The 25904-nt window shown below is 34.7% G+C and overlaps 1 protein-coding gene across 2 annotated transcripts in view; it reads left to right on the top strand.

The window, feature by feature from the left end:
- The first annotated feature begins 1566 nt into the window (after positions 1 to 1566).
- The window catches only part of LOC133525151 (alpha-N-acetylgalactosaminidase), a 126097-nt gene continuing 101759 nt past the window's right edge, over positions 1567 to 25904 (top strand). The window contains exon 1 of one of the 2 annotated variants that reach the window (XM_061861414.1): positions 1567 to 1764. The gene's annotated coding sequence lies outside the window, so the exon portion shown is untranslated. The remainder of the gene's footprint in view (positions 1765 to 25904) is intronic. The other variant, XM_061861415.1, reaches the window with a different exon arrangement.

Raw genomic sequence — 25904 nt, 5'->3', positions numbered from 1 at the left:
TTTTAATCTTAGCTTAGTTTATTGTAATAGGTATAATAATAATGGGTGCTGCCTCTGCGTGCGTCCCATGACACGGGCAAGGGCAACATCCGCTAGGTGTACCCCTTATATTTCATTAAAGTGTCAAAAGGGACTCTACGTGTTGGCTTCGGCTCCGCGCACGCCTCCCAAAGGTCTGGAACACCATTGTTCCGTGATGGGAAAGACATAATAATAATAAATATTATAGGACATTATTACACAAATTGACTAAGTCCTACAGGAAGCTCAATAAGGCTTGTGTTGAGGGTACTTAGACAACGATATATATAATATATAAATATTTATAAATACTTAAATAAATAGAAAACACCCATGACTCAGGAACAAATATCCATGCTCATCACACGAATAAATGCCCTTACCAGGATTTGAACCCGGGACCATCAGCTTCGTAGGCAGGGTCACTACCCACTAGGCCAGACCGGTCGTCAGGTATATATTCATTAATAATAATTGTAATTGTAAGTATAATTTTTAAATTGGTATGTAATGGGTTTATACCTTAATAAATAGCATTTTTATTTTTTATTTATTTATTTATTGTAAAAATTAGGAGCGAAAAACCAATTTCATACAAATTTTAAAATGGTTCTAACTCTTATAATAATTTAAAATAAAATAAAAACAAGGTAGGGGTATAGCTGTGGTTGATATACAAAAATTGTGTCAAAATATTTTCAATAATGTTCATATCCAGAGACAAAGATGAGGACTACGTTTGTATGAAAAGCCGATTTCGGACAGGTCCTCCACTTTCGTCTTAAATAAAAAAAAAATCGGACAGACAGACGGACATGACGAATCTATAAGGGTTCCGTTTTTTGCCATTTGGCTACGGAACCCTAAAAAAATGCAACAAAACAAAACTGTTCCAGTCGACGTCCCTGCATTTATGGCAACCCTATTCTAACTGCTTCATGAACAAAGTTTTGTAACACTAAAACTCAAAAATAACCAACAACAAATATGATATTCTATAAGTAATAAAATAAGAAATTATGAATTAGCAGTCTATAACTGTTTTATTGTTTTTAAATGTAATTTTGTAAATAATTATAAAGTTATTTCTAAAACTATTTTGGCTTAAATAATAAAAATTCCGCTAAAATACAGTCACAAAATCTACATAGAATCAATATTTAATTTAATTAAAACGATTTCTAACCATGACTAATTATTACATTTATCAATATTTATTGACGAGACAAATTTATATTGGTTTTTGTAATTTATTAGACTATCAACATATATTCGTGTTCCTTGAATTGCAGATCATTAACGCTTTTCACTGAATTTCAATGAAGCTTCAAATGTAACTGAGATATATCTTATTTGCCTCGCACGTGACGAAGCGATTACAATTTCCAACTACCTATCCAATACAACCTGATTAAGGTAGCTGCTTTGTTATTTAGAAGAAAAGAAGCAATGTATAATAGAAAGCTTTTAAGAGCGTAAAGTTGCGTTCCATCACGCGACCCGCGTTGACCGACGCGGGGGAACGAACGCCGTTCGCGGACTCGGCGCAGTCGCCTTTTCGCACGGACGGCCGCCGCGCGTATCCGAACGCACCCGAAACCCGCGAATTCAAATTTCGAACATTTCGAAATCGCGCGTACTCAAGTGGCTCGTGATTTTTTTTAATTTAAAATCAGTGTTGCTAGATTGATATTGACGGATTTTTTGTAGTTCTGTTTCTGCTTTTCGTCGTTTATTCTTACGGTAAGTGAAAATGATGCTGTAATAATGTAAGTGTGAATGATACTGATAATCGTATGAGCTAATCATCTCGCGACATAGCGTGCTGCCTTAATTATATCAGTTTCGTTTTCTTTCGTTGCTTTTCGTAATGTTTAAATTATATGTCTTAGAATAACTGGTAAACGCGATCTTGGAGATGATTGCACTGTAGTGTACCGATTGTCCGACAAAAAATGGAATTGAACACAAGATATATATTAATGAGAGTTTTTACTCCTTACAAAAGAAATGTATCCGAACTCTATGTGGAGCTGACTTTTTAGCACACTGTAAACCTTTGTTCCAATCCAAACATATACTGCCTCTTCCGTCACTCTATATTTTTGAGTGGTGTATTTTTATCAAGAAACATATGTCACTTTTTGAAATTATCACAACGAACTCCAAGAGAGGGACGCATAGAAATAAGTTACTTTTACCTATAAATAAACTAGCGTTATCCAGAAAAAACGTCTACTGTATGGCTATCAAATTATTTAATATCCTTTCTGATGAATTTAAAGAATTGCACCTACATACATTTAAAAGAACATTGTTTGATTATTTAATTGAGAATTGTTACTATTCTGTAGATGAATATATTATCAATTGTAAATTATAATTCAATTTTAATATTTCACTAATGTTATAATTTATAAAAAATGTATTTGAAATTTTGTTATTTTTAGAATTGCATGAATAATTGTAGTGTGTAAGTTTAAGACCTCATTGGTTCGTGTTATTTTCTCAATCTGACTGAGCGTAAGCGTGAAAGATGGATGTGCGTGCGAACCGCGAATATCATGTTTTTGGATTTTAATTTGTTGTATGTGTCTCAAAAAGAAAAAGTGATCGCTGAGTTCCCTCAAAAATAAAATTGCGTATTTTTAAAAGCAATTTTCTTATTTTTAGCTTTTGTACATAAATTGATACAAAATTTTAAATCGCATTTTAGACCTACGTTCGAGATTTTTTTCTGCCGAGCGAAAATAAAAAAAATCAGGATTCGAATCGCTGAAATTCCTAGAAAACATCCTCAAGATTGCGTATTAAATTATTAGCAACCGTATATTTTTGTCTAAAAAAGCGGTACGGTTTTTCAAAAACCTACGGCAAATTAAAATATGTCACATAAAAGAGAAATGAATCTTAATTTATTCAATTGTGGTATAAATTATATAATATTAAAAATAAAAGTTCGTGCTTTTCATACAGCTGATAGAAAAGACATCAACGTTTCGCGGTAAAAAGCTTGTTACATAAAACCTACTTTATATCGGTTATGTAAATAATAGATGGCCTCTACTTTTTACAATAGAAATGTTATTGTTAAATACATGTTTGACAATGTAATACACATCCTATCTACGCAAATTAATTCAACAAAAATGTTATTTACTTATTTTCTTGTGTGAATACAAATCAAAAATAAATAATATGAATAAAACAAAAATATACATAAGAACGGCCCGATTCGAAGAATGAGATACGATAACGATAAGTTCTGGTTTAGATAAGTTCTCATTTAGATATTGTTTGTATGTCGTATAATTGACAGAGAAGCAGCTTGATTCGGGCAACCAATGTCACTTTGACGTTAAAAATATCGTAGATAGATCTTATTGGGATCACAGCGGAATCGAAATAAACGTCAATTTTGACATGTCGTTTAGTTATCGATCTTTCCAAGATCTTAAACGTGTCTTAATCATTCTTCGAATCGGGCCGGAATTAATTTAAGAGTTGATTACGATTCATTTTAAAGTGATAGACATCTGTATATACAATTTAATGTTGTAATGTGGTACCTACCTACGTCCCACAATACAAAAGGAAAATCAATATGTTTATTAAATATGTATATTAACAATACATGATAATTGAAAATTTTCGTTTGTATTTGTTTAGGTTACCGCGATAGTTACACATAAAATAAAAATAAGTAAAATAATTATATTTTATAATGCATTTAAAATACATCCCAACGTTTCGAACCCTTTACATTCTTTACAACATTGGGATGTATTTTATACAATCGTTATATAATAGAGAGTTTTTCAGTCGAGTACCGAGTTTAAGCAACGAACCTTGCTGAATTGCCTAAGTACGTTACGAGATTGAAAAGCTTGATTATATCACTATTGTATACAATACTTTTTCTGCGAGTCATTTAAAATAAAACTTTTTTTACTACAAAACATAAATAATAAATAAAAATTGGTAAGTATATCAGTAGACAAAAACGTAGTTCAAAAGACATAAACGCGTGTTTATCTTTTCTGTGGGAGCGCGGCGGCATGTAATTGGTATTTTTTTTATAGTTGACTACAGCGTATCGAAATGAATCTTATAGTTGAGTTGGGAGCCCATACATTAAAATTACTCAATTATAGTTTGGTACACGAAATCTTAATTCAACCATTATAGTCGACGAGTAGGTAAAAATCATTATACGGTACATAATCCGTTTAAATAGTTTAATTTCATAGATTTGTTCTCTTTGTGTAATATCATTGGCCTCTTATACCTATCCTAATAAACATAATGCATGTTTACACTCGCGTTTCAACTGGATCGTTAATCGTTACACTTACGGCACTAGGCTCTTCAACTTGCGCAAGACTCAGTTATGTAAAGACACGTGAATATAGGAGCAGGTTTCGCAGTTACGGCCGAATTAGGCATTTTCTACCGGCTCCGCTATTAGCCAGTCTAGTGTGTTTGCATAAAGTGGTACATACTATTGCCTAGGAAATAAAAGCATAATGGGCCGTTTATTTTTTTGTTTATATTCGATAAAATCTGTTCAATACATAGGTAAAGTTCCTTATTTTGTAACGTATAAGCGAAATTCCACAATACCTATATCCTTGAACATCTTCTTTAGAAAATTACATACGAATTAACACACTCTTATTTTTGTATCAAGTTGGGATTTTGTGTTTATTCCTCCTAGAATGAATTCAAACTGAACAGTATTAAATATTACCATATAAAAAAGTTAGCTGCCGAGTGCTTTAACGCTTTAAACGTCACGCGTATCGTATGCGGCGCGTAATCGTGAACCTTGTGGGTACGCATGAAGGTTGATATTGGGCTGTAGCCGCGCGCGTCATATGACGTCTTTGGCGGTCAAAAGGTTAAAAGGCTCGGATTTGTTATCAGTTCACGTGACTTCCGAAATCCAAGCGTAATTAGACTCCTGTATACATCACTGGTTCGTAGCAAACTCGAGTCTGGGGCAGTCGTTTGGAACCCTCATGAGAGTACTTATGCACTGCTTCTGGAGAGAGTACAAAAAGCATTTTTAAGGTGCCTCTATAAAAAATTGCATGGGTACTATCCTTATCTATACCCTACTAAGTTCTTGCTTGGATCACTTGGCTTCAACTCTCTGAAAGTAAGGCGTAATTACAAGTTTTTGACACAAATTTGTAGCATATTGAGGGGAAACAGTGACTGTCCCGACTTGGTGTCAAAACTTGTAAGACTTTCGGTACCGTTCGTGCCGAAGAAGCAGCTCAGGCCACGGTGATAGCCTTTTAGCCGTTCCTCTTGCGCGTACAGTTTCCTGCAGAAACTCTCCAATTCTTCGAGTCCTCAGGACGATTAACGCGTTCTTGTCATCAGCCCCTGACTGCGATGTGTTTGCTAGCAGATGGGTAATTGTGTGTGATGAATGATAGTTTTTTAGAGCTCCATACAAAACTTTGTTCACGGAGCTATAGTAAAATATAGTAGTAGAGTAGGTAATAAAAATTGTTGTTTTAATTTTTAATGACATTTTATAAACGACGTCAACGTACCAATATACTTTGACGTGGGTTACCCTGTACTTACTCAGTATTTATATGCATTGCTTTATAGTAAAATACTATTCATAACACGTTTCATACACGAATGCGAACAAGAGAGAGCTGTTGTAAAAGTCACTATTACTTATTTGGTTTTAGTATGCAATGTACTTCATTGCACTTTAGTACCTTGTCAATGGCAATATTTTAAAACAACTGGCAATATAATAATGTACTTATCGTAGACAAAAAAAAACTACAAAAAATATTAAAATACTTAGATATTTATGAATAGAGCGAATTAAAAACGAATCTAAGAATTTATTTATAAAAATACTATCTATTAGAGTGAAAAAGTCATATAAGTTATACCTTCTCACTCTTACAGATAACTGTGTTCAGTTATTTCTAGACTGCAAGCTGTAGCTTGAATACACGGTTTAAAAAAGATTTATTGAGATTCAGAAATACCTAAGTATAATAAACAAAAACATTTATGCAAAATAATTCCCATCCTTTATTATCGATATTTTCCTCAAACAACCTCACTCAGTTCAATGCTACCTTCTATTTAAATAATTTCCATACATGTCTATAAATATAAACGCATTAAATTGGAAATAAACATGCATGAACTGGCAACCCTGAATCCAAGGTCAGATGGAATGAAGGATAACATTCGCGCTGATTTTTCTCGGAACATTATTCTCACGAATGTAGATTGAACTTTTATCTCGTAAGATAAAAATGTAGCAAGTTCTTTTTTAATTTGGCTTAGTAAGTGCCTGTCAGATAAAATAGGTAGACAGGGTATTAATTTCCAAGTAAGTGTTAACCGAAATCGTTTGATATGTTACATTGCATTATTAGATTTAGGACTTAGATTTAAGGGATTTTAGTAAGTAGTTATGTATATTCAAATACAATTGTTACATTGTTCATGAATATATAAATAAGAATTATAATAACTGTAGTGGATTACAAATGTATACAGTGTGTCTCTAACCATTGGACAAAGCCGAAATGTACATATGCATTAGGGTATTTAGAACCAGTGTACAAAGTATCATAACAACCGGTGTAGTGGTTTCGAAGAAATTAACAAATTACCATTTTTTACTTTGGAGCAGCCTGTACGTGTTAGTACCTCCTAAGGTAATATCCTCAAAGAATAGTATGGAACCTTCTTCGACCTTTTTGATTATCTTTTTTATTTATGTCACTAATAAGCTTCTGACTTTTGTAAAATGTCTTTATTATCAAATATTTCGAACAAATTGTCAAAAACACTGCCAAAGATTCAAACAGTGTTTCTTTTTGCTGTAAAATTTTTCGAACAAAAGTTCTATTGCAAATAACTTTTGTTCGAAAAATTTATTTTTTTATCTTTTGTTCTAACTAAAAAAATATTAACGTTAGAGCATTCCTGAGAATTAACCCTACGTGGGATTTCAGGGTTTGTCCAATGGCTAAGGTCATCCTGTATAAATAAAAAAATTAAGGTCAGTACAGACATCGCCCATCGCACAAGCACATGCTCGACGCACAGTCCAACATATCTTGGTAACAAGTGGTATTTTAGAATATTTTTCTTTGATGTTTTCATTATTAAGTATGATGAAATCTCTTTAGTATCATATTGATCGCATACCTACAAGCATACAGCCCGACTATAGTATTTTTCAATCCCCGAAATCGCGAAAAACCATTGACTCTCCTATACAAAATATCAGACCATCTAAAATTTATGAAACAGACAATTTTTTTTTCGCTATTTCGGGGTTAGTCCCATAGTAAAATTTGCTCAGTACGAGTATGACGTATTTATTCCTGTAAATGATTGCAGGTGACTACAAAAACACGCAGTATAATATGCTTGGAATAATAATCGACTACCATAGCCTGTATCAAACCCTTTGCTTCTTAAGAACCCTATAAAACACTGTACCAAACCCTTTGCTACTTCAGAACCCTATAAAACACTGTACCAAACCTTTTGCTTCTTAAAAACCCTATAAAACACTGTACCGAACCCTTTGCTTCTTAAGAACCCTATAAAACACTGTACCAAACCCTTTGCTTCTTAAGAACCCTATAAAACACTGTTCCAAACCCTTTGCTTCTTAAGAACCCTATAAAACACTGTACCAAACCCTTTGCTTCTTAAGAACCCTATAAAACACTGTACCAAACCTTTTGCTACTTCAGAACCCTATAAATCATGTAACACTTTTATAAATAAATTGGTATTTTGACGACCGGTCTGACTTAGTTGGTAGTGACCCTGCCTATGAAGCCGATAGTCCTGGGTTCGAATCCCGGTAAGGGCATTTATTTGTGTGATGAACACAGATATTTGTTCCCGAGTCATTGGTGTTTTCTATTTAAGGGCTCATTTAGACGGTGCGACCTCGCATACGAGTTTCATTACATTGCGGTATTTGATCAGTCGGCTGAACTTGATGTGTTTTCTATATGTAGTCTGGAAGGTAACTAAAATCGCATGCGAGTTCGCGCGCCGTCTAACGTCTAAATGTCTAAATGAGCCTTAAGTATGTATTTATCGTTACTAGTATGTATATTGTCTGCTAGTACTAATAGTACAAGCTTTGCTTAGTTTTGGGCTAGGTTAACTGTGTAAGATGTCCCCTAATATTTATTTATTTTAAGATAGCCTTGGTTGTACTTTCCATAGCCGCACCGGGACCGTAATTTAGGATAGATAAATTCTACAAAAATTCTTCTTATTTGCCTGATATTGTATCTGTAATGAAGTCATTAAGTACTAATTACTTGTGTAACAATTATGAATTACTAGGTATTCATTAGTGCAGTCCAGTTCCGGCCACACATACGTGTATTGACTGCAATTTGCTTGCGAGTCGGTGGCGTGAGCAGAGTTACAGGTAGTTCTACGGAAATATATAAAAATTTCGAGCGTACTGCACTTTCATTGAATCATCATAAAAGATCAGACGTCATTAGAACTGTTAGAAAATTTAAAACGGTGTCCACAAAAATATTTGTAACAGATGTCCAAATATCTAATAAAAACCTTATAAAAATAAATCCGCTTGATTTATTTTTAATAGTTCATACACAGTTTTAAAGTATTTGCATTTTCTGTATTGTATTACCGAAAGTTAAGAATGTTGGTGGTACAAATGCTCAAAATTACCAACCAGTTTTGGACAATGAAAGTCCAATTGAGGGGAGATTTAAATCTTCTCGGGTCAGAGGTGTAGGGTTAGAGCCGGTGTAGCTTTATTTGACGTTCATAAGCGCATTGTAATATGCCTACTAGAATAATATACTATCTTTATCTTCATAACCCAAAAATCAGGCCTTAGCAAGTATTATGTGGCCTCATAATGGTCAATTAAAAAAAAAGACTAGCTATAACATATGATCACTTTATTAACATTATAAAATATATATACAGAGATATAATAATTAATAATTAGCTCAAATCTAAAACAGGCCCTTGAGGCATTGTACCACGGATGCTGGCGGCATTTCCTCGTAGTATCGAAATGCTGATAAGTTGTGCGAGGAAGCCGCCAACTCTTCGGCCAACTGTGACTGAATATGTCGAGATTGTTGAGTGTTCGATTATGTGGAATTACCCTGAATATCCGATTTGAACGGATTGATTTAACATCGGTTACTTTCTCGCGGCAAAAACCCGTTGTACGCACCAATGGCGGAAGGCGCCGCGACCCATTCCGGACATTCTTTTACGGCACAAAGGCAAAGCGTTACAACTCACGAATTTAATAATTAGGTCATAGTTTATTGGCATAAATGCAAAGTAATAGATAAAACTCATTATTGAAGATCGGTTATGCTGGGATATTCTTCGCGGCTTATAGAAAAATCGATACAACTCATTGAATTTAATATCAATTATTAATGTCACACTTGGGATATTCTCCTTGACAAGCGATATAAGTGACAAAATGTATACATACCTCGGTCATGTCATACAATTGTCATATTCTAGTATTTTATCTTCTTGAAAATTAAGGATTATTATTATCGTACTTAATTAACAGCGTACACATTATTCTGGTTGTCTAGAGGCAAGGTCTAAGCCATATACACGAACAAAGCGCCTAAGCCAAGATAAACAAAAAGGTAAAGATAATATTTGACCCTTTAACGGTATTAGGATTTGATTAATTTGGATTATGCATTTGTTTTACCGAAATAACAAAGTAAGCGAAGATTAACCTGATCGCCGTCATGATAATGAAGTAATAAAGTGTCATCAACGCCACGTCAAAAATTGAACGTAAACAAACCTGACCAAAACCATGACTTGATATGAAGTCGTGGCGTGTGGGGCACGAAATTTACTGACTTTATAAGAAGTCAATTGCGGCGAAAAGGTTAAAGACTCGATAAATTTAAATCAAACTTCGAAACAACATGTGAAAAACGTAGGTAAAACAGTACAAACGCTTTACACTCTTTTACCTTGTTGCCATCGGTATAACACACCGTTTTGCATATAAAAAAACTGTTTGTTACGATCATTGGGTTTGAAATTAATGATAGAAATTACCGCGGAACACGAGAATGTGAACATAGAACCATTATTGACAAACATTGGACCCAAGTACCCAAGTATACCCTGACAAGATTTTAAATTTAGCCTTCGCCATGGTGCGGTTTCCAGTGGTACTACTTCATTTTACTGACAAGGAAGTTCTTTGGCAACAGACGCTGAAAGTCATCAAATGTCACTGAAACATCACAAATAATGACTCCTAAGTGGGGTTGTCGTTGTAAGATTCAAGATGGCGAAGACGTCTCGAGAATATTTTTTTGTGTTTTGCTCATTTATGTTGTTCAAAGTGTAGTATTGATAGCTTATTATGCAGTGAACTATCGTGAAAGTGTGCAGTTAATGAAAAACTAATCTTGAAACGCGTTTAACCATGTTTTAATCAACATCCGGCAATCCATCGTGGCTTTTAGTAAAGCCCAGCTATCTCTTTACTAAAAGCAACTACCGAACAACGTCATGCTCTACGAGCACACTTAAAACTTACAAAGAAACTTGACATTGGCAAAATCATCATAGATTTGATGGAAGCCATATTTTAAAAGAAGAAGAAGACTCCTAAATGTCAAAAAACACGATATGTGATGTGACGCCACGACCGTACGAAATAGTACGAAATTACGCATCTATATACTTATTTTGGATCTACTAAGTACTTATTAAAGTTATTATTACAAAATATACATTTACATACTAACTTTTTTTGGCAATTTAAACTTTCTATGATTTCTTGCGATGACTATAATTGAAAAATAGGTAACTATTAAAATAATTATTTAAAAAAATATTTTCTCACTTACGGTAACTATTTTGAAATATGTATTACTCGTAAATTGTAAAAGCGTTTAATGATTTCCTAGTAATTACTACATATAAACAATTAGCAGAGTTTGGCTAAACTCCTATATTCCTCTAGAATTGCGTGAGAAATATTACGATACTGAATACAAAATGGTTTCAACACTCGTTTCATTGTTAGTAAAAAGTTTTATCACCTAGTCTTACAACATTTTGAAGAGTATTTCTAAGCAGCTTATGATATACACTAATTAGAGTCTAAACATACGAATGTATTTACGAAATACTTAATATTTGCTAGTTGGAGCCGATTTTTTTTGTTGTCGAATTATTATTTTGTCAGATTTGGATGTATTTTGAATGGTGTGAAGGGCTTCTCATTGTGGGCGAAATAAATACAAAATAAAAACGAGTTATTACGAAAATTATGTATATAAATTCTACTTTTAATGCTACCATATTAACTACGTTTCATAACCAAGCAAATACGTATAAAATAAAAGCCCATGTAAGTATACATTAGTTAAATGTTGTACAGTAGTTTTGGTTACTAAAATGACGTCGAAATGTTTCCAAAGTTGCTAAATTTTACATGGAAAAAATCTGGTTTTTTTTTATATATTTTTGTATGAGAATCGAAATAATCCATTAATAAAATTAAACATGCGTTTATTTCCTATGAAATTTCCAACAACTTGGAAATAAGTGGTTTTGGTCCAAGAAGACTTCCTTGTGTAACACCCACAATATACTCCGTTCATTTTTAAGATTTCAATTTTTCTATCCCCAGAAGTAGCAGTAATTAACTTTTTCTTCCGAAATGCTAGGGTTCCTATGATATCTAATATTGCGGTACAATAATAAATGTAAACGACACTATAATTCAGTGCATAGTTACTCAGATTTAATTTCGGAGGTAAAGTTACCACTACTTTTGAGGTTATAAATTTTCTAATCTAAAAAAACGGGGTTTAGTTGCACTATTTCCCGAGTAGGTACAAGTCCTCTATTTTCTGGTGTCAATAATGTTCTTAAATGACTGGTTTTATAACTAAGCAACTACGTATAAAATCAATTTCATACATTACGGCCACATCAAAGGCCATTATTGATTTGTCCCAATTATATGGCGGGTGTAATTGCTCAGAGTCAGGTGAATTAATATGACCTCATTGGTAATGACATGCACTCGGCTGGGTGCATCTAATTAGTGCAAGTGTTGAATTATTGTGGCCTTGACCATTTTAACTCACTTTTATTAAGGAAGGAAGGAAAATACTCCATATGAAATGTTTTATCTCCTCCATGATACATTTATCTGGTTGCTCTTTCTCTATGGCTGGCATTGTTATACATATACTTGTATTTGTTTACCTATGTGTATATATATTTATGTATGAGTATGTATTTTTTTTATTTGCATAGTATACTGTTTGTTTTGTGATAGGTTTCTTTCATTGCATTTGCAACACCTACTGAACGGTAAATTTATAAATTTCCGTTATCTAAAGGTTGTCTGGAATAAATCGCTTTTTAGCGATAACACCGTCAGTTGTTTGCCCCTATTTGTATTGCTGTTTTGTTTTTGTACATTTTCTTTTATTGATATGCAATAAACTGTATTTATATGTGTATTCTAGACCAATATGAATAATAACAAAAATAGCTCGCGTTAGGCTCACGACTTTGTTCGTTTTCGTTACGGCGATTTGAATTTCCGTGGGTTTCTTCGAGCATAACTCAATTTTCAGTTTGTTTCCGCCTTAATAGTAATTATTATGTAAACAAGTATTTTAGTAGTTATTAGTAAGTAATTTTTGGGTTGCTCAGGGAAGGGTCTTTAAGCCAAAATTACTACCATTGATAGTTTTGGCTCAAAGATACTTCCCTGAGAAACTCCAACATTACTATGATTTGAACTATTTCACTAGTACAAAGAATCTGTCAAGGTATTAAAAAGTCCATTGGGGTAACTCAAAGCGGATTAGTTTTTAAAATGGCTAATATCTGCTTAACCAGAAGAAGACTTAAGATCGTGTCATTCACGATGACTTGTGCCTTGAGTCGTAATGACATGTTATTAAAAGTTAGATTTGAGAAATCAGCGCGTCATCGTTGATGACACGAACTATACCGCATCTTGTTCAATGATGCTATATGGAAAGTGCTTCTAGTTTAGTTAATATTTGCAATATAAAAAATTACCCCGTTTGCGAACTTATCCCAATGCCAAAAGTGCTAGAATTAGTTCGTTATATTAACAATAAAGAAGTAGCTATATTGCTTTGACGAAACCTGTTTAAATGCACTTGCAGCACGGCACGCGCCATTACTTCAAGTAAATGGAATCTGCAAAATTTCCGGCCAGGTTTGCATTCCATGTTAAACACAGTGTGATATACTTTGAAATTGTATTTATTTAGCAATTTTATAGTTAGTGATTATTGAATTATGTACAGATTTCGTATTTCTGTTTAATGCGTGCATTCGTTTGTCGCGTAGTGCCTATTATTATCAAAAGCCTTTTCAATCTTAGCTGTTTAAAATTGAGCTGTTTGGAAATTTTGAAATGATAACCTGTCAACTTGCTTACAATATGTATAGTCCCGGCAGGGAACTATTTGGCTAGTTATTTAATAACTTAGGTAAGATTTAGCTTTAAGTAAAATCAGCAGTCTCGCTAAGCTTAGGGCAAATATCAGGTAGTATTAACATGCATTTGCCGATTTTTGTATGTACATAGTTCACGCACATAATTTTTGTGACGGTAAAGAAATATCTTTTTGATTGAAATTAGAAAGTAAATAAATACGCTCATTACAGCTTACCAAATTTTCTTTGAGTGCATTGACAAAATAATACTCAAAACTCCTAAAGGAATGCAAAATATTGTAGCCACTTATTTATCATTTTCAGAACAACTGATGCAAATGGCGATATACGCCACATTCTTTTTTTTGTGGTAACTGGATGGTACGACTGTACCATCCAGTTACCACAAAAGTACCACAAAAGTTACCAGCTGCAGGGAAAAGCTACCCCCTCCACCCCCCTACATAGAAGTTTGTATGCAAAGGTGCTAAGCGAATAGTATTGCTGACTATACATACATGAGCGCATGTTAACCTGATAATAAGCTATCACATAACGCGGTACTCATAATACATGCATTCTGTTTAAAATCAAATAACTAAATTAATAGATTAGATTAGATTAGATTTATTTATTTCTTAAAGAAAAAGACACAGTATTTTACACAAAAGGATAAAACAAAGGCTTTCACTAAAAGATCGTCAACTTAACATTAAAACAAAAAATATAAAAATTTAAAATTAATAAATAAAGAAATGTCACGACAAAAAATAAAATGTCAATGTATACATAGCTAGAATGAATAAAAAACATTCATTTGAGCAAAGCCGTTGACAAATAACTTTAATATGACCCTTTGAAAGAATGTCAATGGCTTAATTGGCGACAACTATTAAAACAAAGTAAACGTTATTGCAACAAAACTACGAAATGCTAAACAAATTATGCAGTAACCAGACATTTCACATACGTTACTTGAATTTTCATTTAGTTAAGTAACTACAATGAGTTTTTGTGCGTTGAGATTATTGATTGTGTGACCTCGGTTGCAAAAAGTGACTGGATGTAGGATGTCAGTTACAATAAGATAACACATGATCTAGCATAGCGCCTCTATACATTATACAATATGGCTTGAGATTTTTAGTTGAACAGTCAGCGTCGCTCTCAATATGGAATAGACATGTATTATACGTATCGTTTCACGCGTTTTCAACCGTTAACAGTACCCCTAGTGTAAATAAATTCGATTTCGAAACGTGACGTACGCGTTTGCGTTTAGTCTCATTTTGTATGTGATTTAGAAAGAGCGCGCCAAGCGGGACGTTTTGGAAACTCAAAATCCTATACAAAATGAGACTTAACGCAAACGCGTTCGTCACGTTATGATGTCGATTAAATTTACACTAGGGGTACTGTTTCTATTAGTAGCCATTACATTAACATATTTATTTTTAAATTGTTTATTATATGTATAATTCAAGGAATAATTAGTTAGAATATTATTTCAAAAAAGAATTTGCATTTGAAAAAAAAAATCTAGATTTTAAACAAAAATATTCTAAACCGCGAAAACGAAAACATAAAAAAAATATTGGTCACGTTTGCTCAACCTCTTATCTGCTGCCATAAGTTGTCTAATTCTAATTTAATAAATCATATATTACTCAATCATATATGATAAGAAGATAATAAATCATATATGACATGAAGATAATAAATCATAAATGATATGAAGATAATAAATCGTATATGATATGAACTATCGCTTCATCTGACTCTGTTGAGCCGATGTATATCGAGGTATTGTTGAGGTCTATATATTTCTAGTTGTCAAGCATAAATGCTATGACTTGTGATACATGTCACATCAAGGCAATCTTAATACATACGGATTTCTTCAGTGGCATCTAATTAACAATAGTAACGCGGCAAAGAAAAAAGATTTCAAGGAAATACAATAGGCTGTTGTAGTATAAGATTTTATAATAAGAATAAAACAATTGAACGGAGCGATAAATATGAGAATAAGTAACATTTATGAATGTAAATTTTCAATATATGGTAACTTGATGGAACATAAGTCGCATCATTCTTTATAATTTCCGTGTTACAATAAATCTATTAAATACTTTTTATGAAAAATAAAATAAATAAATTATTAACTATGCCATTTAGTTTTCTTATATGTACTTAGACCCGAAGTTAATGGAGTTTTACGCAGGGGCTTACTTGAACGAATAACTCGAGATGCGGCGTGGCGCGGCGCGGCGTCCCAACGGCATTCGCGTTCACAACGAGATCGCCCACGTAGGACACTTCCATGGGTATCAAAGGATTGAATTCACCCGCGCCACGCCGCGCCGCGCCGCTTCGCGTTCGCGAGTTATTCGCTCACGTAAGCCGACACCTTAAAAACACCGTATATATACTTCTCCTCTAGCCACCCAGTCATCAAAACTTACCAAGACGGAAGCAATTTTAATTAGTCAAAATAAGGACTCAAATTAAAATGGAATGGGAGACCTTTTTATAGTTTTCTGGGCGACTAGAGGCTTATTAAAATTGATACAATAATGCTTTAACTGAAGTTTATATTCTCGCCTCTCAACGCAGAATAAATATAAATATTATAGGACATTATTACACAAATTGACTAAGTCCCACAGTAAGCTCAATAAGGCTTGTGTTGAGGGTACTTAGACAACGATATATATAATATATAAATATTTATAAATACTTAAATATATAGAAAACACCCATGACTCAGGAACAAATACCCATGCTCATCACACGACTAAATGCCCTTACCAGGATTTGAACCCGGGACCATCGGCTTCATAGGCAGGGTCACTACCCACGAGGCCAGACCGGTCGTCAACCGAGAAACTATAAATCATTAGTAATTATATTAATATGTGTGGGTGTCTGTTTTTTTTTTTTGTAAATTTGGCGACGCTAATGAATGTCGCGAGTAACTAGGACAAGGCCACGGTTGAGATGATTGATTTTCTTTTGTTTTACTTTTATTGTAGATTTACTGCTCCATTGATCGTGAACTTACGGTTTCTTTTGTTAATTAAATATTTTTGGCATTTGTTTACTATCCATGCTTTTTTTTATACTACGTCGGTGGCAAACAAGCATACGGTCCGCCTGATGGTAAGCAGTATCCGTAGCCTATGTACGCCTGCAACTCCAGAGGAGTTACATGCGCGTTGCCGACCCTAACCCCCTCCCACCCCTCTCAACGAGGGGCGGGAGGGGGTTAGGGTCGGCCGGTCGGTCCCCCGTGGAGCTCTGGCAACCTTACTCACCGGCAGGAACACAACACTATTTATTTATTGCTATTTATAGAATCTTATTTGCTTCGATCGAATCATCGAATATGTATGGGTATAGTTACTAAAACTATACTTTGAGTTAGGTTTTAAAGTATAGTTCGTCAATTGTTAAATGTCAAACCAATGGCAAACTATATTTGAAAGCAAAGTAAACGACCTTTTACCAAAAATATATTTAATTATATATAAAACAAGGCCAAATATAATAGCAAGTGTACAAAACCTTGTTTCACCTCTCCCTGTCAATCATCAGTCATTACTGTCAGTCAACGCCAAAATACGAGATATTAATACGCTAAGAAACATTATCTTATCCGTTTTACTCTGTGATATCGGACTAAATGTTGACCGGTATTTCACAGATATTAAATATACTATCTTAGAAAACGGAGTCAGACTAATTTGAGCTCTATTAAAAAGGGTTTAGACTGAAATAAGATAATTTTGGCAAACTCAAATATGAGCTTGCGATAGTTATTGAAATGTATCTAGTTATGTAAGTTCATTTTGCAATATATGATACGGTGCTGTGGTCATATTCTCATTGCCCTCAGAGCATGCGAAAGTTTGCCTCGTAAAAAACAGTAATTTAAGTTTATTCTTAGTTTGACGACCGGTCTGGCCTGGTGGGTAGTGACCCTGCCTACGACGCCGATGGTCCCGGGTTCAAATGCTGGTAAGGGCATTTATTCGTGTAATGAGCATGGATATTTGTTCCTGAGTCATGGGTGTTTTCTATGTATTTAAGTATTTATAAATATTTATATATTATATATATCGTTGTCTAAGTACCCTCAACACAAGCCTTATTGAGCTCACTGTGGGACTTAGTCAATTTGTGTAATAATGTCCATTAATATTTATTTATTTATTTATTCTTTTAAATTTAATTCGTAACAATGATGCATAAATTCGTAACTTATACTTATGTTATGAGGTAATAATATCCAAGCTCAGTACCCCTAGTGTAAATTTTATCGACATCATAACGTGACGAACGCGTTTGCGTTAAGTCTCATTTTGTATAGGATTTTGAGTTTCCAAAACGTCCCGCTTGGCGCGCTCTTTCTAAATCCAATACAAAATGAGACTAAACGCAAACGCGTACGTCACGTTTCAAAATCGAATTTATTTACACTAGGAGTACAGATATAGGAATATGTCATGTTTCTGTTTCACAAAAAGCTTTAGAATAGTACAATAGTACGAAATATGACCAAGGATTATAGTATCATGCAATTTCATAAACAGAAAAGCAATCATAACGAAATTGGAACTATGAAAATATGCTGCTTTTTGGCCTATATAATTAGGGCGATTTAAGCACTGCTTGAAGTGCAATAAATGGAATAAAAAAAAAAGTATATTTTTATTGACAATAACAATATACATAATGGATATATACCTACAGATGATTACTATAACTAGCTTATATCTAAAATAGGCCCTTGAGGCATTGTACCAAGGATGCTGGCGACATTTCCTCGTTGTATCGCAATACTGATACGTTGTGCGAGGAAGCCGCCAGCTCTTCGGTCACCAGTTAAGTCAACCAGACGTTTCGCGATTTCTCCAAAAAACTTGTGCGCGCTGGGACCCCATGGAAAAAATAAAAAAACAGCTCGGACAAGCACAGGTATTTTACTTTTTTATCTTATTTGAATCGAGAAAACAGCCGAGAATATTTCTATAGAAACTCTAGCTTCTACCCGCGACTTCGTCTGCGAGAAGTTTGCCGGGCCTCGAGCTATCTCCATATCGAATCTTATCTAATGCGGATCAGCAGTTTTAGCGTGAAGAGGTAACAGTAACACACAGACAGAGTTAGTTCAGCATTTATTACATTAGTCAGAATGTGAACACCAATGTATCTCCTTAAGAGGAAATACCAGCTGTACCTCGTCTCCTAAAATTAGTGCGACTAATCCTGCGGAAAAATCTCAGAAATCGATGTTTCGTTTCCGACATTTTCCTCCTCCAAAACTTAACCAATCGTAACGTAACGTAAATTTTGGGAACGGAATGAGAAAGAAATTATCTGTGTCATACCGTTTTTTTAAATTAATCTAGTTCTTATAAAAACAAGAAAATCAAAAAAGCAATACGTACAGAAACATGTACTGGTAATATTGAACTTATATAAAAAAAAACTATTCATCTAGGGCTAAAATCTAGAAGAAAAATGTCGAGAACGTTTGTATGGAAACATATTTCCACTTAAGCTGGCTTATCTAAAGAGAACGCTTTTTGTTTCGCATTCTGCTTCTTGAACGCTGTATGCAATGGCAATATAGAGTATGTTAGCGATGTATTATATCATATGGTAACCTTGCCTCGAATAGCACCGAGCTTACGAACGCTGCAAGCGCTATAAGAAGAACTTGTTTATTTTGATTTAACTATTATTGTACGTTATAACTAAGCTGATGTGTTCTTAAAACGTAGGTACATAATGGCCTTAGGGAGCGGTACACTGGTTCATATTGAAGGTACACTGAGGTACACTGAAGGTACATTGCAAGTACATATATTTTGTTTGAAATAATGCAAGATTTAATAGGTCCACCCGCCAACCTGACGTCAGGTTGGCGGGTGGACCTTAGTTTGATCATAGCTTGTTAAATTAAAGGTTCTAATAAATTTCTATTAAAGGTTTATAGAGGTACACTGAAGATACAATACAACAGCATACTTTTAGTGCAGTATAATACAAGATCCACCCGCCATTCTGACGTCAGGTTGGCGGGTGGACCTTTTTTGTTAAATATTTCGTTTTAGGGAGAGGTACACTGGATTGTATTAAAGAGACACTGAGGTACACCGAAGGTACAATACGTTTATAAATATTTCGTTCAATTTTGCTGCGGTCCACCCGCCATCCTGACGGTCACTTCTTATTTGCCCACCTGTATTTATTTTCTTAAATAATATTACCTCTGCCTCGCACCCACAGTAAAATCGTTGACACAGTAACTGAGCATTTGTAAGCCTTATTCCAAAGGTACAAGGTCCACCATTAGGCAATTGTGTGTGCTATTCGTATATCTGAAATCATAATTGCGTTCATGTTGATATCAGATTGTAATATATCTGCTAAATTATATGTTTGATCGCATTGCTCTGAGCGAGGTAAATACGATTACTTCGAAGTGTAGGCGCTGATGAAGAAATAAGCTGCTATTCGAAACGCACGCAAACGCATATAGCAAAGTTTTGTTTTTTGTGTTAGTTCAGCATGAACACACAGAAAAACATGAGTTGTATCTCGGACTCTCGAAATTTAATACTGGAAACGAATGTTTCATCAGCCGATGTTTTGACCTGTATAAAAATGTGGTCATTGGTTTCACCAAACTTAAGGGAACAGGACGACATAACTAAAAATTTGTTTACGAACTTAATACCTATATACTGATGCCTGTATTGAAAATACAAAGGTTTAGAATAATCTTTATAAAAGTGAGAATAGATACGTTTTATCACAAAATTCATCCCTTAAAAGTAAAGTTTGGGTTGAAACTTTGTTTACGCTATTAATACGAAGAAATAATTTAATGAGCAGAACCTCGCAATATATTGTTTCTTCCTTTGGAATGACTTACAAACAAATCGACACTTTTGACCCCGAAATTCATCCCTTAAAAGTATAATTGGGGTTGAAACGATATAGGCTATTAATACGAAGAAATAATATAATGAGAAGAATGGCTTTTTTTTTAAAGTTTGAACGTATTTGTACATAAAAAGGTAATGTTATGGTAAAACTGGCACTGAAAATATTTTTTTACGATTTTTTTTATGTAAAAACTAGTTCTTGCAAAGGTTACTTGTCACTTTTTGACATCTATCAATATAGTACATTACGATACAAGTGCGAAAAATAGGAAATTCGAAACGAGTGGCGATAAATTAAAACACGACCGAAGGGAGTGTTTTAAATCGACACGAGTTGCGAATAAGGCCCGTCCTTAGATATAGGTATGTCAATGTGGTAGGTACACTTCTACCGTAGTTACTTACTAGGAGTGCACTTTTATTCCATATTTGTTACGCCACAGTTTGAGAATATACATAAAATGTGTCAGGAACGTAGTAGACAAATCAAATTTTATATATTATCAGAAAGATCGGGCTATAGATTAAAGAGTAGGAGGTGACAAAACAAATAAATGTACCACTAGGTTTGTTCAGGAAAAACTATTATATAATATCACAACTCTCCTGCGTGAAATTTGTCTGTAGGTATCATTTCCCCTTCTTTCCCGTTAAACCTATATCCATCATCAAAATTGGCTCAACATCGAAGGCATGAGAAGATAACAGACAGGCAGATGGAGTTTGCACTCGATAAACTAATAAATAATAAATAATAAAATGTTTATTGAGTTAGCACAAACAAACGTGATTTTGACTGGGCTGGTGCCTCTTTTTAAGCGTACATGACACTTGTGTCAAGAGACACCGCTCTCCCGTAGGTGGTAACAGAATTTTTACATATAGGTACAATAGCTAGGCTTAAGACTTAAAACGAAAATTTTTTTTTATAACTTAAAAAATAGAAAGAAATTTAGTAAGTATATAAAACAATTTTTAACAAAAATCTGTTCTTAATAGAGAAAGCGTAGATTTATAATTTTGAAGGTACAATTTGTTGGACTACATTTTTTATAAAGTTTTAATAATCAAGGGAATAAGTGTGTGTGTGTGTGTGTGTGTGTGTGTGTGTGTGTGTGTGTGTGTGTGTGTGTGTGTGTTTGTGTGCGAAAATGAATCTGAAGACCAATGCATTAGCTGATGGAATAAACCGTTTTTTTTTTTAAACTATAGAGTAGGTTGCACTCGAACATGTAAATAAGGTCATAAGTCTCATAAAATTTGCATGAACAAAAGCTCTTTTAAGTAACCATCAGACTGGTGTGACCACTAATTATCATTTGCTTTTAGTTCTCACTCAATAATATATTATGCTCTTCATTCGATTGACATGCAAATTAGAGCATTGTGGTGTTGCTCAGATCATAGAAAGTACTAGATGGCTGACGGAGGCGTGGCGCGTGTCGCCGCGACATGGCCACATCGTGGCCATACCGGCCCGCCGTAAGACAGTAGCAAATTAGCTGTCATTGAACAATGTGCGCGTCAATTTTATTGAAATGCCGAATTATAGCGTTATTTTGTGTCGAAATAGGAGTGCATCCAAAAACTATAAGGATCATGGAGTTACATACTACATTTTTTTCCACGTATTAGTCAATAAAACCACACATTTTAACAAATAAATCCAGTGACATATGATTTTTCTGAGTCAGACCATGTTGTCATACAAACGCGTGGCAATTTATCTATGCATCCTACATTGACGCTTTGGCATGGAAAACTATTTGTAGTGTCCATAGCAACGGCGCAATGCATTAAACCGCTAACGATATTCACAGGGGCATTATTGTTTCTTGGTACGACCGCCAACCGCTCCCTTCATTGACGCCGCGAAGTAGAGTGGTGCTCGTGCACATAATTGATCTTTGAGCGTTATCGATAAAAATGTTTGGATATAGTGTGTATGAAAGTAATTATTTTTCAAGTAAAATTTTACAATTATTTTATATGCACCTATTGTTTAATTTAATACTTATTAATTTGGATTAAAAATCGAATAGGTAAGCCAAAAAATAAACTGATTTAATTAAGTACAATTTATTTATAACATTATAGTTTATACCTATAAGTATATTTTATTCAGGTTCTTAGCAACGATTCGAATAACTGCACTAGGTATAATCAAATATGTTCATGATTGCAATTTTTTTCAGTTTCCCGAAAAATTCCAGTATTAAAAAAAAATGGATAGATGCTACAGGTAGAGGGCCCTAACTGGTTTACGAGCGAGAAAAGTGTTATTTGTTTGGATCATTTTCGAGAAAAATGTTTCCAGTTACACTTCACCTCATTTATATAACGATAGAATATAAACATGTTTAAAATAATAGTATATTGTTATACTTAGTCGATCCAAAAGTTCTATCAGAAAGATTTTTACTGATAATTATGATTACTCTTTCCTTATTATTCGTACATATGATTTAAAAGCTTATTTAATGGTGCATTATACTTACAATATAATTTACTATAACTTGCTTTCGCAGTTCTTCATAACTCTATGTAACATGCTGGAATTGCTTTCAATTGGTGACGAAATATGCTATAATAAACTGAAACTATTTTTTTAATGAAGCGCTCACGTCTAACGACAATCCCAAAGTAAACAATTTAAACAAACATTATTACATCAAATAATGACTAAAATTTAAACCAATTTGATTAGTTAAGCATAAACAAGCTTTTGCATCATGGTACATGTTTTTTTTTTAATTAAAAGCTTTTTATTACATTTTATCAGTAAAAACCTTTGTGAGAGAATTTATGGATCAACTAATATACCTTAGTTAGTGCTTCTGGGCATTTTCCGCAAATCGACAACCATTGTGCCTATTTTGCGTGAAACAACTAACTAATATACCTTACACGTACCTTAAAATTCTTAGCTCGTAAATATTATTATTACTTAAAACAAAAATGTCAAAACTCTAAGGTCATGTTACTCAAGTTCAGAACATGTAAAATATCGATAGCTCTATCGAATTGTCCTCACTCTAGTGCCGCCGCTCTAGGCTCCTACACAGCGCGGTTTGGCCAATCACAGCGCGTGAGTTGGTTGTCTGGCCACGCCTTTAATGATGTGGTGGGGGACAGTTGGAGACAGCGAGACTCGTTGAAATTATGCTTCGTTATAAATCTCCTTACTTCTTATATCTATGTGGTGTTGTGAGCAGTGCACGCAAAGAACTAGTTCGCAACGGTTTAAAGTATAAGGGAAAGCGGGCAAAGGGCCCTTTTATTATTATTATACAGTAGGCTGTATTTCTCAGATTCTTGGGACAAGTAACTAGAAAAATATCCGAAGTTAAACTTACCAGCCCACTATTCATGGGTCATTCTCGCATTTCGTGCAAATCGGTGTTTTAGGCAATTTACCAAAAATGTGTTGTTGTTTTCGAATATCTGTAAAAGCAAGGTTGTAACATACGGCCTAAAGTATATGTCTCTTCAACGAACAATTCTAAAAAGGTAATAGTTTTCTTTATATTTACAATTAACACCCAATTTTTTCATTCCTCTCTACATGTAACGCATGAAGGTATAACTTTGACCTACATTTGAACCTTAAGATACTAAAAATAGAAAACTCGTTGTTTCCTCACTTAATGACTAATTTAGTCATGTTTTAAATCGTTTAATATTAGAAGCTAGATATTAACAGTTAAAATTATACAGCCTTATAAGTGTATGGTTCAAGTAATTTCTTCATTACCGACGCGAGAAATGGATTAGCTATATTTTGCTACATAGCAAGGGTATATAGCGTCTACCGCCGATGCTACGCATTGTTCGTCAGTCAGTTGGCCGCGTGATCTCGTAGCGGACGCGCGTATGCCGCTATTAGCGAACATACCTACGTTCTCGCGTGTCGGAAAGGAGTGTAAATAATAAATAAATATTATAGGAAATTATTACACAAATTGACTAAGTCCCACAGTAAGCTCAATAAGGCTTGTGTTGAGGGTACTTAGACAACGATATATGATATGTGAGTGTGGTTCAAAACAATCTTCATCGCCATCCAGTGGTTTATACAGTAAGTTCCAAGTGTACATTATTATAATTATACGTAATGAAGTGTTTTAGTGTTGCCTTCCAGATGGTTTATTCTGCAAAATTAAGGTCTGATGCCAACCGACGTAGGCGACAAAAACTTCCAAAACTTCATTCATATCTGTTTCATTCACTTCTTTTCCTTCCAGTTTTACTGGGGAAGGTAATGAATGCATTAAGAAGGTAATGATAATATATTCGAGGCAGTACATTTAATGGAAAGAGGCTCAGTTATTATAAAGATTACGTTGTTATAAACATTTAAAACTGTAGATATGTAATAATAGGGGAGCCCAACCGGGGATTTTTCGGGTTTACTCGAGCGCAGTAGATTAACATAAACCTGCCGCTCTGTTACATTTACTTGTGATGACACTCAAAACATGAGTGTTCAGTACTTTTGTGATACATACGTTTTGAATGTGGGGGTGCATCTGATAAATATTAATCGTAAGAAATAGTATATCATAAAAATCTGGTTATTCTACTTCTAGTTTTAGTTCATAAACCTGGTTCGTCGTGCATAGCAGCTCCGGACGAAGATACGGAGCCAACTGCACCACCTTAGCATCGTCGCCGCTCGCGAATTCGTTGCACCGCACTTCGTAACGAAATGCGGTGACAGTGTGAGATAATCGCCTTTTTTTGGTGAAGCAGGGGTAAATGCATTTACGCATCTCACCCCCGGGCCAGGTCAGCCCATGTGGGGGTAGTATGTGGGACTCGCTCCTCCCACAGCTCTCTCTGCTACACAGAGGGAGGGGAGGAGAATACCCACTAACATCCCCTGCGGCGTCACCCGCTCTGCCGTTACTGGGAGCGCCGAGGGATTGAATAGAATAGAATAGAATAGAAAAACGTTTATTGCAAAACCATCTACAAACAGCACCACATTAGAAAACAAAAAAAAAGTAAGAAAGAAGATCTAATACACTAAACAGTTATAACTACTTAAAACTTGTTTGTTGTTGTTGATTGCAGCCATTCTACCACGAGGCTCCCCAGCATAGACGCTGGGAGCACCCGCGCTAAGGAAGGAGAGGACCAGGGACGCTATGGCCCTCCCCCTAGACGTGTGGGGCCGTATGGTGGGTACCCAGCCCACCAGCCCTATTGGAAGATCAGACTAAGGCTGCTGCATAGCGCCTTCGCCTTCTCCTCTGCCGTCTGCGCCTGAGAGGATGCGTGTCCACATTTTCCTCGCGTATCCGCTCAGCGGCCTCCTTTTGTGTCATAACGGTTTCACAGAAGGTGCAGCGAGAGATTACGCCCAATAACGCCCGTTAGGGCACCTCTCTCGGTATCCCACCGGTT

This window comes from Cydia pomonella, chromosome 14 (assembly GCF_033807575.1).
Source record: "Cydia pomonella isolate Wapato2018A chromosome 14, ilCydPomo1, whole genome shotgun sequence".
NCBI lineage: Eukaryota > Metazoa > Arthropoda > Insecta > Lepidoptera > Tortricidae > Cydia > Cydia pomonella.
The sequence above is the reverse complement of the archived record's forward strand: the minus strand, read 5'-3'. Positions and strand labels throughout refer to the sequence as shown.